Below are 15,351 nucleotides of genomic sequence, written 5' to 3' on the forward strand. Positions count from 1 at the left end.
CACCTATGAGCAGCTGATATTTGACAAAGGCCCAGAGTCCATTAATTGGGGAAAACACACTGTCTTTAACAAATGTCGCTGGCATAACTGGATGTCCATCTGCAGAAAACTGATCAAGACCCATACCTCACAAGATGCACAAAAATTAACTGAAAATGGGTCAGAGACCTAAATGTAAAATCTTAAACAGTAAAGATCATGGAAGAAAAAATAGGGACAACACTAGGAGCCTTAATACATGGCATAAACAGAATACAAACCATAAGTAACAATGCACAAACACCAGAAGAGAAGCTAGATAACTGGGAGCTCCTAAAAATCAAACACTTGTGCTCATCAAAAGACTTCACTAAAAGAGTAAAAAGACAACTTACAGACTGAGAAAAAATTTTGGGTTATGACAAATCCGATCAGCGTCTAATCTCTGAAATCTATGAGATACTGCAAAACCTCAACAACAAAAAAGACAAATAAACCAATTAAAAACTGGGCAAAGGATATGAACAGTCACTTCGCCAAAGAAGATATTCAGGCAGCTAACAGACACATGAAGAAATGCTCATGATCATTAGCCATTAGAGAAATGCAGATCAAAACTACAATGAGATATCATCTCACCCCACCAAGGCTAGCATTAAGCCAAAAAACACAAAATAATAAATGCTGGATAGGTTGTGGAGAGACTGGAATGCTTATACACTGTTGGTGGGAATGTAAAATGGTACAACCACTTTGGAAATAAATTTGGCACTTCCTTAAAAAACTAGCAACAGAAATACCATATGATCCAGCAATCCCACTGCTTGGAATATATCCTAAAGAAATAAGAGCCATCATATGAACAGATATAGGCACACCCATGTTCATTGCAGCACTGTTCACAATAGCAAAAACATGGAAACAACCTAGGTGCCCATCACCAGATAAATGGATAACAAATTATGGTATATTCACACAATGGAATACTACACAATGATAAAGAACAACGATGAATCTGTGAAACAATGTGGAGGAATCTAGAAAGCATCATGCTAAGTGAATTTAGTCAGTCGCAAAAGGACAAATATTGTATAAAACCACTATTATAAGAACTCAGGAAAAGGTGTAAACACAGAAGAAAACATTCTTTGATGGCTAGGAGGGTGGGGTGGGAGGGGGAGGGGTTTTCACTAGATAGTAGACAAGAATTATCTTAGGTGAAGGGAAGGACAACACACACTACAGGGGAAGTCAGCACAACTGGACTAAACCAAAAGCTGAGAAGTTTCCTGAATACAACCAAACACTTTGAGGGACAGAGTAGCAAGGGCGGGGGTCTAGGGACCATGGTTTCAGGGGACATCTAGGTCAGCTAGTATAACAAAGTTTATTTAGAAAATGTTATGCATCTTATTTGGTGAGTGGCATCTGGGGTCTTAAAAGCTAACGAGCGGCCATCTGAGATGCATCAATTTGTCACGACCCACCTGGAGCAAAGGAAAGTGAAGAACACCAAAGACACAAGGAAAATATTAGCCCAAGAGACAGAAAGGGCCACATAAACCAGAGAGTCCGTCAGCCTGAGACCAGAAGAACTAGATGGTGCCCGCCTACCACCAATGTCCACCCTGACAGGGAACACAACCGAGAGTCCCTGATGGAGTAGGAGAAAAGTGGGGTGCAGAACTCAATTTCTAGTAAAGAGACCAGACTTAATGGTCTGACTAAGATTGGACAGACCCCAGAAGACGTGGCCCCTGGACTGTCTGTTAGCCCAAAATTAAAACCATTCCCAATGCCAACTCTTCAGACAAAGATTAGACTGGAATATAAGATATAAAATGATACTCATGAAGTACGTGCTTGTTAGCTCAAGTAGATACATGAGACTAAATGGGCAGCTCCTGTCCGGAGGCGAGATGAGAAGGCAGAGAGGGTCAGGAGCTGGTTGAATGGACGTGGGAAATCAGGGGTGGAAAGGAGGAGTGTGCTGTCACAGTATATAGAGAGCAACTAGGGTCACATAACAATGTGTGTATAAATTTTTGATGTTGTCATCTTTTACTTATTGACATCTGTTTCCCTATTTTCAGTGTTTTAGCTTTGATTTACTTTTGTGACTTCCCTATCTTGGTTGATATCTGATTGCTCTGTCCTGTGTTCTATTCTTGGGGTGTTTTGTTATCTGATGTTACTGATTTTCTAACCTGAGGACTCCCGTTTAGTATTTCTTGTAATTTTGGTTTGGTTTTTGCAAATTGCCTAAACTGTTTATCTGGAAATGCCCTAATTTCACCATCATATTTGAGAGAGAGTTTTGCTGGATATATAATTCTTGGCTGGCAGTTTTTTTCCTTCAAGCCTTTACATATGTCATCCCATTGCCTTCTTGCCTGCATGGTTTCTGCTGAGTAGTCCGAGCTTATTCTAATTGACTCTCCTTTGTAGATGACATTTTGTTTATCCCTAGCTGCTTTTAAAATTCTCTCTTTATCTTTGGTTTTGGCAAGTTTGATTATAATGTGTCTTGGTGACTTTCTTTTGGGGTCTGCCTTATGTGGGATTTGATGAGCGTCTTGGATAGATAACCTGTCATCTTTCACGGTATCAAGGAAGTTTTCTGTCAATAAATCTTCAACAATTTTCTCTGTATTTTCTGTTGTCCCCCCCCCACCCTGTTCTGGTATTCCAATCACTCGTAGGTTATTCCTGTTGATAGAGTCCCACATATTCTTAGGGTTTCTTCATTTTTTAAAAATCCTTTTATCTGAGTGTTCCTCAAATAAGTTGGTGTCAAGTGCTTTTATCTTCAGTCTCACTAATTCTGACTTCCATTGCCTCAATTCTGCTCCTATGACTTTCTATTGCATTGTCTAATTCTGAAATTTTATTGTTAATCTTCTGGATTTCTGATTGCTGTCTCTCTGTGGATTCTTGCAGCCTGTTAATTTGTCATTACATTCGTCTCTAATCTTTTTAATTTCCTCTATTGCATGTTCTGCGTTTTGCTTAACTTTGTTCCTAATTTCTTGAAGAGTTTTGTGTATTAATCTTTTGTATTCTGCCTCCGGGGCAATGTGTGTATAAATTTTTGTATGAGAAACTAACTTGAACTGTAAACTTTCACTTAAACCACAATAAAAAAGAAAGAAAAAGATGTGTGTTTGTTTTAACTGTGGTTAGGGCCTTACCTTTGTGCTGCTGGTAATAATTTTGCAGTGAGTGAGGGCTGAGTATATGTTGCAGAAAAAGTTAGAATCTTCTAAAAAGATGTATCAGTGTTTAAATTTATTGTTTAAACAGTATTTACCCTTTATTGAATACTTACTGTGTTTTGGACATTGTGTTTGGTATGTTGCATATGCTATTTCATTAATGTTAACCCTAGTTTTACAAACAAGCTGAGATCCAGGGAGAGAAAGTAATTTAATTAGAGCTTTCCTGATTTTAAGAATCTGTGCTTTTATGTCTGACAACATGTCTGGCAAGTCATGTAAATAAGTTTTATTGTGTAGACTAGGCAAAATGTTAAGCCATCTTTAAACCGTTTTCAACTATTATACTCTCAGTCTTTGTTATAATTTTGTATTATCTTATTCAGTGGGGTTTAGGTAATTAGAAAATATTAAGTTGTTGTATTTCAAAAATAGAACAGTGCCTCAGGGACTTTGGCATTTTGAATGTGCGCCCTCGTGGCACTGTGTTAAAAGCTTGGCTACTAACCAAAAGGTCAGCAGTTCGAATCCCACCAGCCACTCCTTGGAAACCCTATGGGGCAGTTCTACTCTGTCCTGTATAGTGTCGCTATGAGTTGGAATCGATTCGATGGCAGTGGGTTTGGTTTTTGATTTTGTGTATAGTACTTGATTTCATACTTTAAAATGGAAGAACTTGCAAGAGTTTAAGGTGTCAGTTACTACTAATGTTATGTTTAGCCGGGACTTCCTTCCAGCTTTTCTTTTTAATAACTAATGACTAAATAATAAGGTTTTACGTATGAATTTTCAAAATACAATAGCTTGTTTGTCACTTAAAATTTGCCAAAGATTTCTTGGGACACCAAAAATGCAAAACATAAAAAAATTTTGATAAATTGGGCTTCAATCAAAATAAAAAACTTCTCCTCTTCAAAAAACATATTAAGAAAATGAAAACAGAAGCCAAAGACTGGGAGAAAATATTTTCTAAACACTTACCTGATAAAGTATTTGATTCCAAAACACTAAAAAGCCAACCCAACTTTAAAAAAAATAACAGAGCAAAAGATTTGAATACCAAACATATGGATGACAAATAACCACATGAAAAGATGCTCAACATCATTTGTCATTAGAAAAATGCAAATTAGGAACACAATAAAATACCACCACGCATCCACTAGAATGCCAGAAATTTAAAGACTGTGACCAGGATGTTGAGCAACTGGAAATCTCATGCATTGTTAATGGGAATGCAGAAAGATACAGTCACTTTGGCAAACATTTCAACACACACTTAACATACAACCTAGCAATCCCACTTCTAGGTATTTATCCAGGAGAAATGAAAACATGTATATTCACAAAGATTTGTACTCAAAATATTATTCAGCCTTAAAGAGAAAGGATGTTCTGATACATGCTACAACATGGATGAACCTTGAAAACATTATGCTGAGTGAAATAAGTCAGACACAAAAGGACAAATATTGTATGATCCTGTTATATTAAATATTTAGAATAGGTAAATGCATAGATCATTGGATTTTTGTTTTTTTGTGAGGAGGTTGTTTGATGCCTTACTTGGTAGAGTATTCCTTATTAAGTATTAGAGAAAATAAAGTTTAGAGTATGGATTGGAGATTTGAGGCTCGAAGCTCCCTGATCCACTTCCTGTATGTGGTAGATTGGTTAATGGCCCCACAAGATGTCCACATCCTAATCCACAGAATCTGCTAATGTTACTTTATATGGAAAAAAGGACTTTGCAGATATGGTTAAATTAAGGATTTTGAGATAGGGAGATTATCCTGGATTATCTGGTGAGCCCTAAATATAATCACAAATTTCCTTATGAGAGAGAAAGTGAAAAGACAATTTGACTACAGTAGAGGAGAAGGCAATATGACCAGGAAGCAGAGGTTGTTCGTGGTGTGGCTGGGATCCAAGGACTGCATTGATCTCTGGAAGTGGAGGAGGCAAGGTTTTCTTCTGAAACCGCCAGAAGGAACCAACCCTGTTAGCACCTTGATTTTAGCTCCTTAAGACTCCTTTTGGACTTCTGGCCTCCAGAAATGTAAGAAAATAAATTTGTGTTGTGCTTATCTGTTACAGCAGCATCAGTGAAATAATACACTGTGGTGCACGTTAACTAAAAATATGAAGGCAGGGACCTAGGACTGTGGAATTCAACTCCGTATCCCCAGCACCTAGAACAGTGCTTTATGTAATGAGGTAGGTACTCAGTATATTTGTTGATGAAAGGGGTGGTGGAGAAAGGGGAGAAGAGGAGGTTAAGAAGGAAGGAAATAAATCAGGTGGCTCATAATTAAAATGACTGTTACGAGCTGGTGTAGGCTTCTAGTTAATGGATGACGCAAAGAAAAACAGTAAAGTTAAAAAGTTGAAGCCTACCCATAAGCAAATAGGCTCTCTAATGTTATTCAAGACATTTCTTTTAAAAAGTTGAACAGTAAAAGGTAGAAAATAATTGAGGAACCAAATAAGCCAAACAATTTGAAATTTTGAAAGATCCCTATCATTCTTTGAAGGGGGAAAACACAAATACATGCACATGAATAAATCATATTTTAATTAAAATTCAAGTTCAGTCCTCCAATTCTTAGTGTGTATGAGGTGCCAAGAAGGTAGTAAATTGCACCTTTGCCAGGTAAGTATAAGAAATAAACAGACCTGTATTATTGATTTATTTTATGACTAATTTTAATTTTATTTTTTTAAACAAGTTCTATGTTTACATAATAATGAGATCAAAATCCACGAAATGATATACAGTGAAAAGTTGCCCTTGACCTCTATCCACCAGTAACTTGGTTTTCATCTTCACAGGCACAGTGCTACTTTTTTTTTTTTTTTTTTTTAATATCCTTCTAGATATATAAATAACCAAATTCCTAAATAATCTTTTTTTCTTATCTTTTTATGCAGTTCACTGCATACAACGTACACAGTTCTGTATGTTGTTTTTGTCACTTAACAATATGTTTGAGCTCTGGTATACCACTATATAAAGAGATTCCTTATTTTTTTATGGTTATGTATTATTCCATTTATCATAACTTGTTTTGCAAGGTCACATCAATTGGTTATTTCCAAACTTTTACAGTTTTAAGCAATGCTGAAATGAATAACTGAATACCAAATTTTTATGAATGTCTACCTTTAGGATCTTTCACATTCCAATCACCAGTAATTATCAATGCATCCTGATTGCATGTTTGATCAATTTCAGACTGCAGAAGTTGGTAAAAATCTTCAATTTCTTCATCGTTGACCTTAAGTGGTTGGTGCGCAAATTTGAATAAGAGTCATGTTAACTGGTCTTCCTTGTAAGCGTATGGATATTATCCTGTCTGTCACTGACAGCGTTGTATTTCAGGATAGATCTTGAAATGTTCTTTTTGACGATAAATGCAATGCGTTCTTCTTCAAGTTGTCATTCCCGGTACAATAGGCCATATGATTGTCAGATTCAAAATGGCCAATACCAGTCCGTTTCAGCTCACTAATGCCTAGGATACCTATCTTTATGCGTTCCATTGCATTGTTGACGATTTCCAATTTTCCTAGATTCATACTTTGTACATTCCACATTCCGATTATTAGTGGATGTTTGCAGCTATTTCTTCTTACTTCGAGTCATGCCACATCAGCAAATGAAGGTCCTGAAAGCTTAACTCCATCCACATTATTAAGGTCGACCCTACTTTGAGGTCAGCTCTTCCCCAGTTGTATTTTGAGTGCCTTCCAACCTGAGGGGCTTATCTTCCGGCACTATATCAGACAATGTTCTGCTGCTATTCATAAAGTTTTCACTGGCTCATTCTTCTCAGAAGTAGAACACTGGGTCCTTCTTCCTTGTCTGTCTTAGTCTGGATGACTAAACCTATCCACCCTGGGTGACCCTGCTAGTATTTGAATAGCAGTGGCATAGCTTCCAGTGTCACAGCAGCACGCAAGCCCCCACAGTATGGCAAAATGACAGACGTGCTAGAAAGGACGCTGGAGATCGCATGATAGAATTTTGCAAGACCAAAGACTTCCTCATCGCAGACACCTTTTTTCAACAACGTAAATGGCAACTATACAGCTGGACCTCAGATGGAATACACAGCAATCAGATCGACTACATCTGTGGAAAAAGACAATGGAAAAGCTCAATGTCATCAGTCAGAATAAGGCCAGGGGTCGACTTTGGAACAGACCATCAGTTGCTCATATGCAAGTTCAGGTTGAAAGTGAAGAAAATTAGAACAAGTCCACAAGAGCCAAAGTACAACCTTGAGTGTCTCCCACCTGAATTTTAGAGACCATCTCAAAAATAGTTTTGACACGTCAAATACTAATGACAGAAGACCAGACGAGTTGTGGAATGACATCAAGGACATCATACATAAAGAAAGCAAGAGGTCATTGAAAAGACAGGAAGGAAAGAAAAGACCAAAATGGATTTCAGAAGAGACTGAAACTTGCTCTTGAACATCGAGTAGCTAAAGCAAAAGGAAGAAATGATGAAGTAGAAGAACTGAATGGAAGATTTCAAAGGGCAGCTCAAGAAGACAAGAGTGAAATATTATAATGACATGTGCAAAGACCTGGAGATAGAAAACCAAAAAGGAAGAACATGCTTGGCATTCTCAAGCTGAAAGAACTGGAGAAAAATTTCAAGACTTGAGTTGTAATACTGAAGGATTCTATGGGGAAAATATTAAACAACACAGGAAGCATCAAAAGCAGATGGAAGGAACATACTGAGTCACTGTACCAAAAAGAATTGGTCGACGATCAACCATTTCAGGAGGTAGCATATGATCAGGAACCAATGGTACTGAAGGAAGAAGTCCAAGCTGCACTGAAGGCATTGGTGAAAAACAAGGCTCCAGGAATTGATGGAATATCAATGGAGATGTTTCAACAGACGGATGCAGCGCTGGCAGTGCTCACTTGTCTATGCCAAGAAATTTGGAAGACAGCTAGCTGGCCAACCCGCTGGAAGAGATTCATATTTATGCCTATTCCCCAGAAAGTTGATCTAACCGTACGTGAAAGTTAGCGAACAATATCATTAATATCACACACAAGTAAAATTTTGCTGAAGATTGTTCAAAAGCGACTGCAACAGTGTATCAACAGGGAACTGCCAGAAATTCAAAGTGGATTTAGAAGAGAACCTGGAACCAGGGATATCATTGCTGTTGTCTGATGGATCCTGGCTTAAAACAGAATACCAGAAAGATGTTTACCTGTGTTTTATTGACTATGCAAAGGCATTCGACTCTGTAGATCATAACAAATTATGGGTAACGTTGCAAAGAATGGGAATTCCAGAACACGTAATTATGCTCATAAGGAACCTGTACATAGGTCAAGAGGCAGCTGTTTAAACAAAACAAGGGGATGCTACATGGTTTAAAGTCAGGAAAGGTGTGCGTCAGGGTTGTATCCTTTCACCATACCTATTCAGTCTGTATGCTGAGCAAATAATCTGAGAAGCTGGACTATATGAAGAACAGGGCATCAGGATTGGAGGAAGACTCATTAACAACCTGCGTTATGCAGATGACACAACTTTGCTTGCTGAAAGTGAAGAGGACTTGAAGCACTTACTGATGAAGATCAAAGACCACAGCCTTTAATATGGATTATACTGTAAGATAAAGAAAACAAAAATCCTCACGACTGGACCAGTAAGCAGCATCATGATAAATGGAGAAAAGATTGAAGTTGTCAAGGATTTCATCTTACTTGGATCCATAGTCAACACCCATGGAAGCAGCAGTCAAGAAATCAAAAGACATATTGCATTGGGCATATCCGCTGCAAAAGACCTCTTTAAAGTGTTGAAAAGCAAAGATGTCACCTTGAGGACTAAGATGCGCCTGACCCAAGCCATGGTATTTTCAGTTGCCTCATATGCACACAAATGCTGGACAGTGAGTAAGGAAGACTGAAGAAGAATTGACGCTTTCAAATTGTGGTATTGGAGAAGAATATTGAATATACCATGGACTGCCAAAAGAACTAACCGGTCTGTCTTGGAAGAAGTACAGCCAGAATGCTCCTTAGAAGCAAGTATGGCGAGACTACATCTCACATTCTTTGGACCTGTTATGAGGAGGGATCAGTCCCTGGAGAAGGGCATCATGTTTGGTAAAGTAGAGGGTCTATGAAAAAGAGAAAGACCCTCAAGGAGATGGACTGACAACAGTGCTACATCAGTGGGCTCAAGCATAACGATTGTGAGGATGGCACAGGACCGGGCAGTGTTTTGTTCTGTTGTACATAGGGTTGCTATGAGTCGGAACCTACTCGACAGCACCTAACAACAACATCTTTAGGATAAAGTCCCAGAAACAGATATCTGGATCAAAGATATATGCATTTGCAATTTTTCTAAAATGCCATCCTTTGAGATTGAACTGATTTATACTTCCACCAACAATGTATCAGAGTGCCTGTTTCTCTACACCAGGTATCAGCAAACTTTTTCTGTAAAGGACCAGATAATAAGTATTTTAACTTTGTGGGCTACATATATTCTCTGTTGTATATTCTCCTTGGTTTGGTTTGGTTTTCTTTACAACCCTCCCAAAACATCAGAACCATTCTTTTCACAGACTAACAGGACAAAGTGTCCATAATTTACTGACCCTTGCCAACATAGTGTTATCAGTATGATAGTTGAAACAGTGGTGTCCCAATATAGTTTTATTTGTATTCTCTTATCAATGAAGTTGAGCATATTTAAAGCCATTCGTATTTATTTTTCTCTGACTATTCATATTTATTGCCTGTTTTTTTATACTTGTTGATCTTATTTATAGTGACTTTTTATATAGGAAAATTATCTCTCATCTGTGAAATATGTTGCAGATATTTTCCTCAGTTTTATCTTTATCTTTTTTCTTTGCTTTTTGAAGTTTTTGCCATGTAGTTATCTTTCTGAGTAGTAAAATATATCAAACTTTTATTTTATGACTTGAGTTTTATGTAATACTCTAGATCTTCCCCACTCTAAGATTATAAAAAAGCAATCTCTCATGGGTTTTTTTCCTGGTGCTTTTGGATTTCATTTTACCATTTGAATCTTTGATTCATTTAGAATTTATGTTGGTGTGAAGAGAATGGATCCAACTTTATTTTTTTCTACATGGCTCACCAGTTGTCCTAACAATCATTTATTGAATTACTTTTCATCCCTTCCCCTACAGATTTTAATTGCCACCTTTATTACACACTAAATTACAATATATATTTGGATCTATTTTTGTCTGATCTATCTAGACAGGCTATTTTTGTATTCTAATTCATCCACTAAATTAGTTGTGTGATGATATTTCATTGAAGAAAACTAGATTCAGTTAAATAAAGAAATGGCCAAATCCATCTGCAACCTGCACCGTACCTTTTGTTCTTTGCTTTGCCTTGCCTTCTAGTCCAAAGGAAATGATGTCCCTGCTCTTGTTGTGCTCTGGGTTTCAACTTTCTGTCCATTCAAGGACTTTGTTCCTAGAGTCATCCTCTCTTCTGTATCGCTGATTTCTGCCTCTTTTGGATCATTACCATACAAATATCCCTTAACAGTATTTAAAAAGCCAACAAACAGAAAAATCTTGCCTCCAACAGTACCTTCCATCTATGACCCCATTTCTCCACTTATCTTTAGAGTAATACTCCCTTTCTATACTTTGTGTTTTCTCCTCAATCCACCCCATGCAGACTTTGGTTCCTACCTCATTGATGCAAGGTCACCAGCCACCTCCATCTTGTCAAATCCAGTAGTTAACTTCTCTGTTCTTATCTTGTCTCATCTCTCAGCAGGATTTGGCACCATTAAGTAGCTTCTATTACTGTCCAGTCACTGGATTTCCTCCTAAGTGGCCACTCCTCCTCCTGAACTAGACTGTTGAGTTGTCACAGGGTTCCATCCTTTGCCACCTTTCTCTTATCTGCCTTCTCTTATCCGTCTCTATCTTGTCCCTAAGTGAGCTCATTCAGTTTTGTGACTTAAAATACCATCTGTAAACCGACATTCAAATTTTTGTCTCTATCTCTACCTTCAACCTTGACCTCCAGACTAGAATATCCAGTTTCCTTATTCAACAACTCCAATTGGATGCTTAGTATACAATTGGATGTCTAACATGCAAGTGGAGCTTAGAATGTCTTTCCCAAACCTGTTCCTGCCTGCGTCTTTCTCCGTCTTGGGTAATGGTACTACCACACATTCAAATATTTGGACCAAACTTATTTTCCCTCATTCAGTCAGTCAACAAGTCCTGTCATCTGTTCCTCCAAAATGTATCCTATATAGCATGGTGCCTAAGAGAGTCAAGCTGCCTTAGTTTGATCCTGGTTCAGCCACTGTGTAGCTTGAGTAAGTCAATTTCTGTATCATTAAATGAAGTTAAAATAGTACATACATCACAGTATTGTTCATATATGAAATATGATGCTCAACCAAGTTAGTGTGTGTAAAGTGCTCAGAACAGTGCCAAGTACTTAGTCAGTGCTCAGGAAATGTATGTTGTTGTTGTCCTCAGTATAGATGGTATTAGTGGTTATAACAGTACTGGTTGTAGTGGTGAAACTAACATCACTACCGTCTCTGCTGCTGCCTCTGTCCTCTCTTGAATGAACTACTGGAATAGCCTCCTGGACTTTTAACTCTTGCACCTCTACTGTCCATTCTCCACACACCAGCCAGGGTAATCTTTTCTAAAAAATGAATGAAACTGTCACTATACTGCTTAAAAACTCTCCAGAGCATCCATTGCAATTGTAATAAAGTCCATATATCTTTCTATGGCCCTGTCTTAGTCATTAAGTGCTGCTATAACAAAGAGAAATTTATTTTCTCAGAGTCTAGTAGGCTACAAGTCCAAATGCAGGGCATCAGCTCCAGGGGAAGGCTTTCTCTGTCTGTTGGCCTTCTCATCAGTCTTCCCTTGGTCTGGGAGCATCTCAGCGCAGGAACCTCGGGTCCAAAGGATATGCTCTGCTCCCAGCACTGCCTTCTTGATGATATGAGGTCCCTAACTCTCTGCTTGCTTCCCTTTCTTTTATCTCTTGTAAGACAAAAGGTGGTACAGGCCACACCCAAGGAAAACTCCCTTTACATTGGATCAGGGATGTGACCTTAGTAAGGGTGTTACAATCCCTCCCTAATCTTCTTTAACATAAAATTACAATCATAAAGTGGAGGACAACCACACAATACTGGGAATCATGGCCCAGCCAAATTGATACACACATTTTCTGGGGGACATAATCCATGACAGGCCCTGAAGACCCTTTATATTTTGGCCTCTGCCTATCTCTAAATCTATTACTGTTACTTTCTGTCCCTCACTAGACTTCGTCCACTCTGTCTTCTTTTGGTCCCTAGAACATGCCAAACCTCCTCTCATCTTACGGTCTTTGTATTTGTTATTCCCTGCGTCTTAATGCTCTTTCCACAGAACTGGCTGGTTCCTTTATATCATTCAGTCTCAGATCAGACGTCATCTCTTGAGAAGATTTCATGCTTGACCATCCTGGTTAAAGTACCGCCTCTCCCCAACTTTTTATCCTGTTGCCCCCTTATGCATTGCATTTGCATTAATGGTTCTTGTTTATTATTTATGTGTTTGTCTTAAACTCCGGGTAGATAGGAACTTTGGTTTGTTTAACTTTGGTTTGTTTACCATTCAGTACAACATCCAGATGAGGGGTTGGGAGCTAAGTTATGAAATTCCAAGTTTTGAAGTGAGGGAAGAGGATTTTCTCTTTGGTAGGAACTTCTTTTCCTGGATAGCCTCTTGGAATTACGGAATGTGCAGCTAATAGTTATTAGAGAATGTTTGCACTTTAGGAAAATGTCTTTGGGAATCTCTCTGCCTTTTTTATTTCTGTGTCATAGACTGTATTTTAAATTGTTCTGGAAGAAAAAATGTTTTAACCCAGTTGGTGTAACTGCTAAATGTTTTGCTTTGAAAACACACACAAGTCTGAGAGTATTAATTGATATGGTAACACCCTGAGCTCATGTGGTACTTACTGTTTTAAAAATAAAACAGTGGTTAAGTAGCCATAAAATGATTACTCCTGCCAGCAAGTAAGGATCATAACAGTGAAAAGAAGTCATTGCTGATTTATTTAGGAATACCTTCAACAGCATGCTCCATAAGCTTGCTTAGACTTGGTGTCTTTCAGATTTTTGGTCAGTTATCTGAAGTATATTATTAACTTTCACTGTTTTTGAGCAGGGATAGTCATTCAGCATCTAAGAATCATGTTGTCAGGACCTAAGTAAAAGAGAGGGGATCAATTCTTGTTTGTTGAGTTGAATTGAACTTGTAACCTGTAAGTGGATTCTTTGCCATGCCCTTCATAGTTCAAGCAGCTTCTGCTAAAATGTTTGTGGTAAAATAATAAGCAAAAATGGGATCAAAAATTGTATGTATATAGTGATATACATATATAGTGATCTTAGTTTTGCTAAATATAGATAAAAATCAATCTCAAAGGACTTATGTTAACATATTAATATTGTTATTGGATAGTATGTTTATGGATTTTTGTTTTTTTCTGAAGAGTTTTCTATATTGGGCAAATGAGCATATGGGCATGTGATTTCTGGATAGGGACTGAAGCACTGTCCATCCCTTGGGTGCCCTGTGCAGCCAGTATGTGAGACGTAGACCCACAGCCAACTGTCCTTGCCTGTCCTTGTGATTGAGTCTCCCGTAGCAATAGCTGCTTCACATTAGTAGAGTCCAAAGTATTCTCCAAGGTTAAGTCAGACTGCAAACATTTGTTTATTCATTTATTCAACACGTATGTATTAAGTGGCTTATTTTGCCAGGCCATGTGTTAGTTACATTAAGCATAAGGTAAACCAATATACGTGACCATGCACTCAAGTTGCTTCTGGTATACTAAGTAGAAGACCCATATGAAAACAAGCATGCAGCATGACCAGAGTAAATGATGCCACTGAGAAGTACTCATGAGAAAAGGATGCCTATACCAAAGAATTTGACATTTATAAGAAGGCAACAACTCCAAAAAAGAACAAAAAATTCTAGGATCACACCTGGATGGGTATAGGCATATACGTATATGGGTAGGTACAGATGTATTTCTGTGTGAGAACAGGTAGAAGTATTTGTATGTATGTATACAACTATGTGTGGGCAGGCACATATATTCATTGAAGACACAACTACAGATACTCCTTAGACATAATCAAATACCTTTTGATATTGGTTTTCTAGGTTTGAAAGCTTAGGACCATAGTCTCATGGGACAAGTCAGTCAGTTGGCATAATGTAGCTCACAAAGGTCATGTTATGCATCGTAGTGAAGTGAGTAGCACATCTGGGATCTTAAAATCTTGCAAGAGGCCATCAAATATACAACTATTGGTCTCTACTTATCAGAAGCAAGAGTAAGAAGGTAACCAAAATCACAGAGAAGAAACAAGTCTACAAGGCTTATAACTTACACTAGCCACGACCTCAGCTACCCTGAGACCAGAAGAACTAGATGGTGCCCAGCTACCACCACTGACTGACTGATCTGACCAGCATAATAGATGATCCCAGTTAGAATGGGAGAAGAATGCAAATCAAAATTCAAATTCTTCCAACAGTCCAGACTGACTGGACCACCTGAGGCCAGAGGACTCCCTGAGACTGTCGCCCTGAGATGTTCTTTAAACGTTGAACCAGAACTATCCCGAGATCACCTTTTAGCAGAAAAGCAGAGTGACGCACAAAATAGAGGATATTACCCATTAGATCGGTGCTCTACTAAAAAACACACCTGTAGGAGTCCAGAAGGTCAACAATTACCTTTAAGGAGGCGGGGAAACTAGAATACTGGAAATGGAACAACCAGAACACAAAGAGAATGTTGACAGTGTGGAAGATGTGACTAATGTCATTGATCAATGTGTGTGGAAATTGTCAGACAGGAACTTAACTTGCTCTGTAAACATTCACCAAAAACACAATAAAATATTATTTAAAAAATAAGTACCCACACAGGCAATTTCAAATTGAGATAAGGGTTATGAAGGAGGGGACTCCGGCAAGATGGCGGTCTAGGCAGAAGCACCACGCCGTCCCTCCACAACAAAGATCCGAAAAACTAAGCCAAACAGAGAATC

At 38.2% G+C, this 15,351-nt stretch overlaps 1 protein-coding gene across 3 annotated transcripts in view; it reads left to right on the forward strand.

Moving 5' to 3' along the window:
• Window positions 1-15,351, forward strand: part of RALA (RAS like proto-oncogene A) — a 108,903-nt gene that overhangs the window by 68,109 nt on the left and 25,443 nt on the right. Inside the window, exon 2 of one of the 3 annotated variants that reach the window (XM_023738309.1) lies at window positions 5,292-5,411. The exons of 1 other annotated variant lie outside the window; for it this stretch is intronic. The gene's annotated coding sequence lies outside the window, so the exon portion shown is untranslated. Of the gene's footprint in view, window positions 1-3,148; window positions 5,412-15,351 lie in introns of those variants that run through there. One more of the 3 variants, XM_023738308.1, reaches the window with a different exon arrangement.

This window comes from Trichechus manatus, unplaced genomic scaffold (genome assembly GCF_000243295.1).
Source record: "Trichechus manatus latirostris isolate Lorelei unplaced genomic scaffold, TriManLat1.0 scaffold00114, whole genome shotgun sequence".
Taxonomy (NCBI): Eukaryota; Metazoa; Chordata; class Mammalia; order Sirenia; family Trichechidae; genus Trichechus; species Trichechus manatus.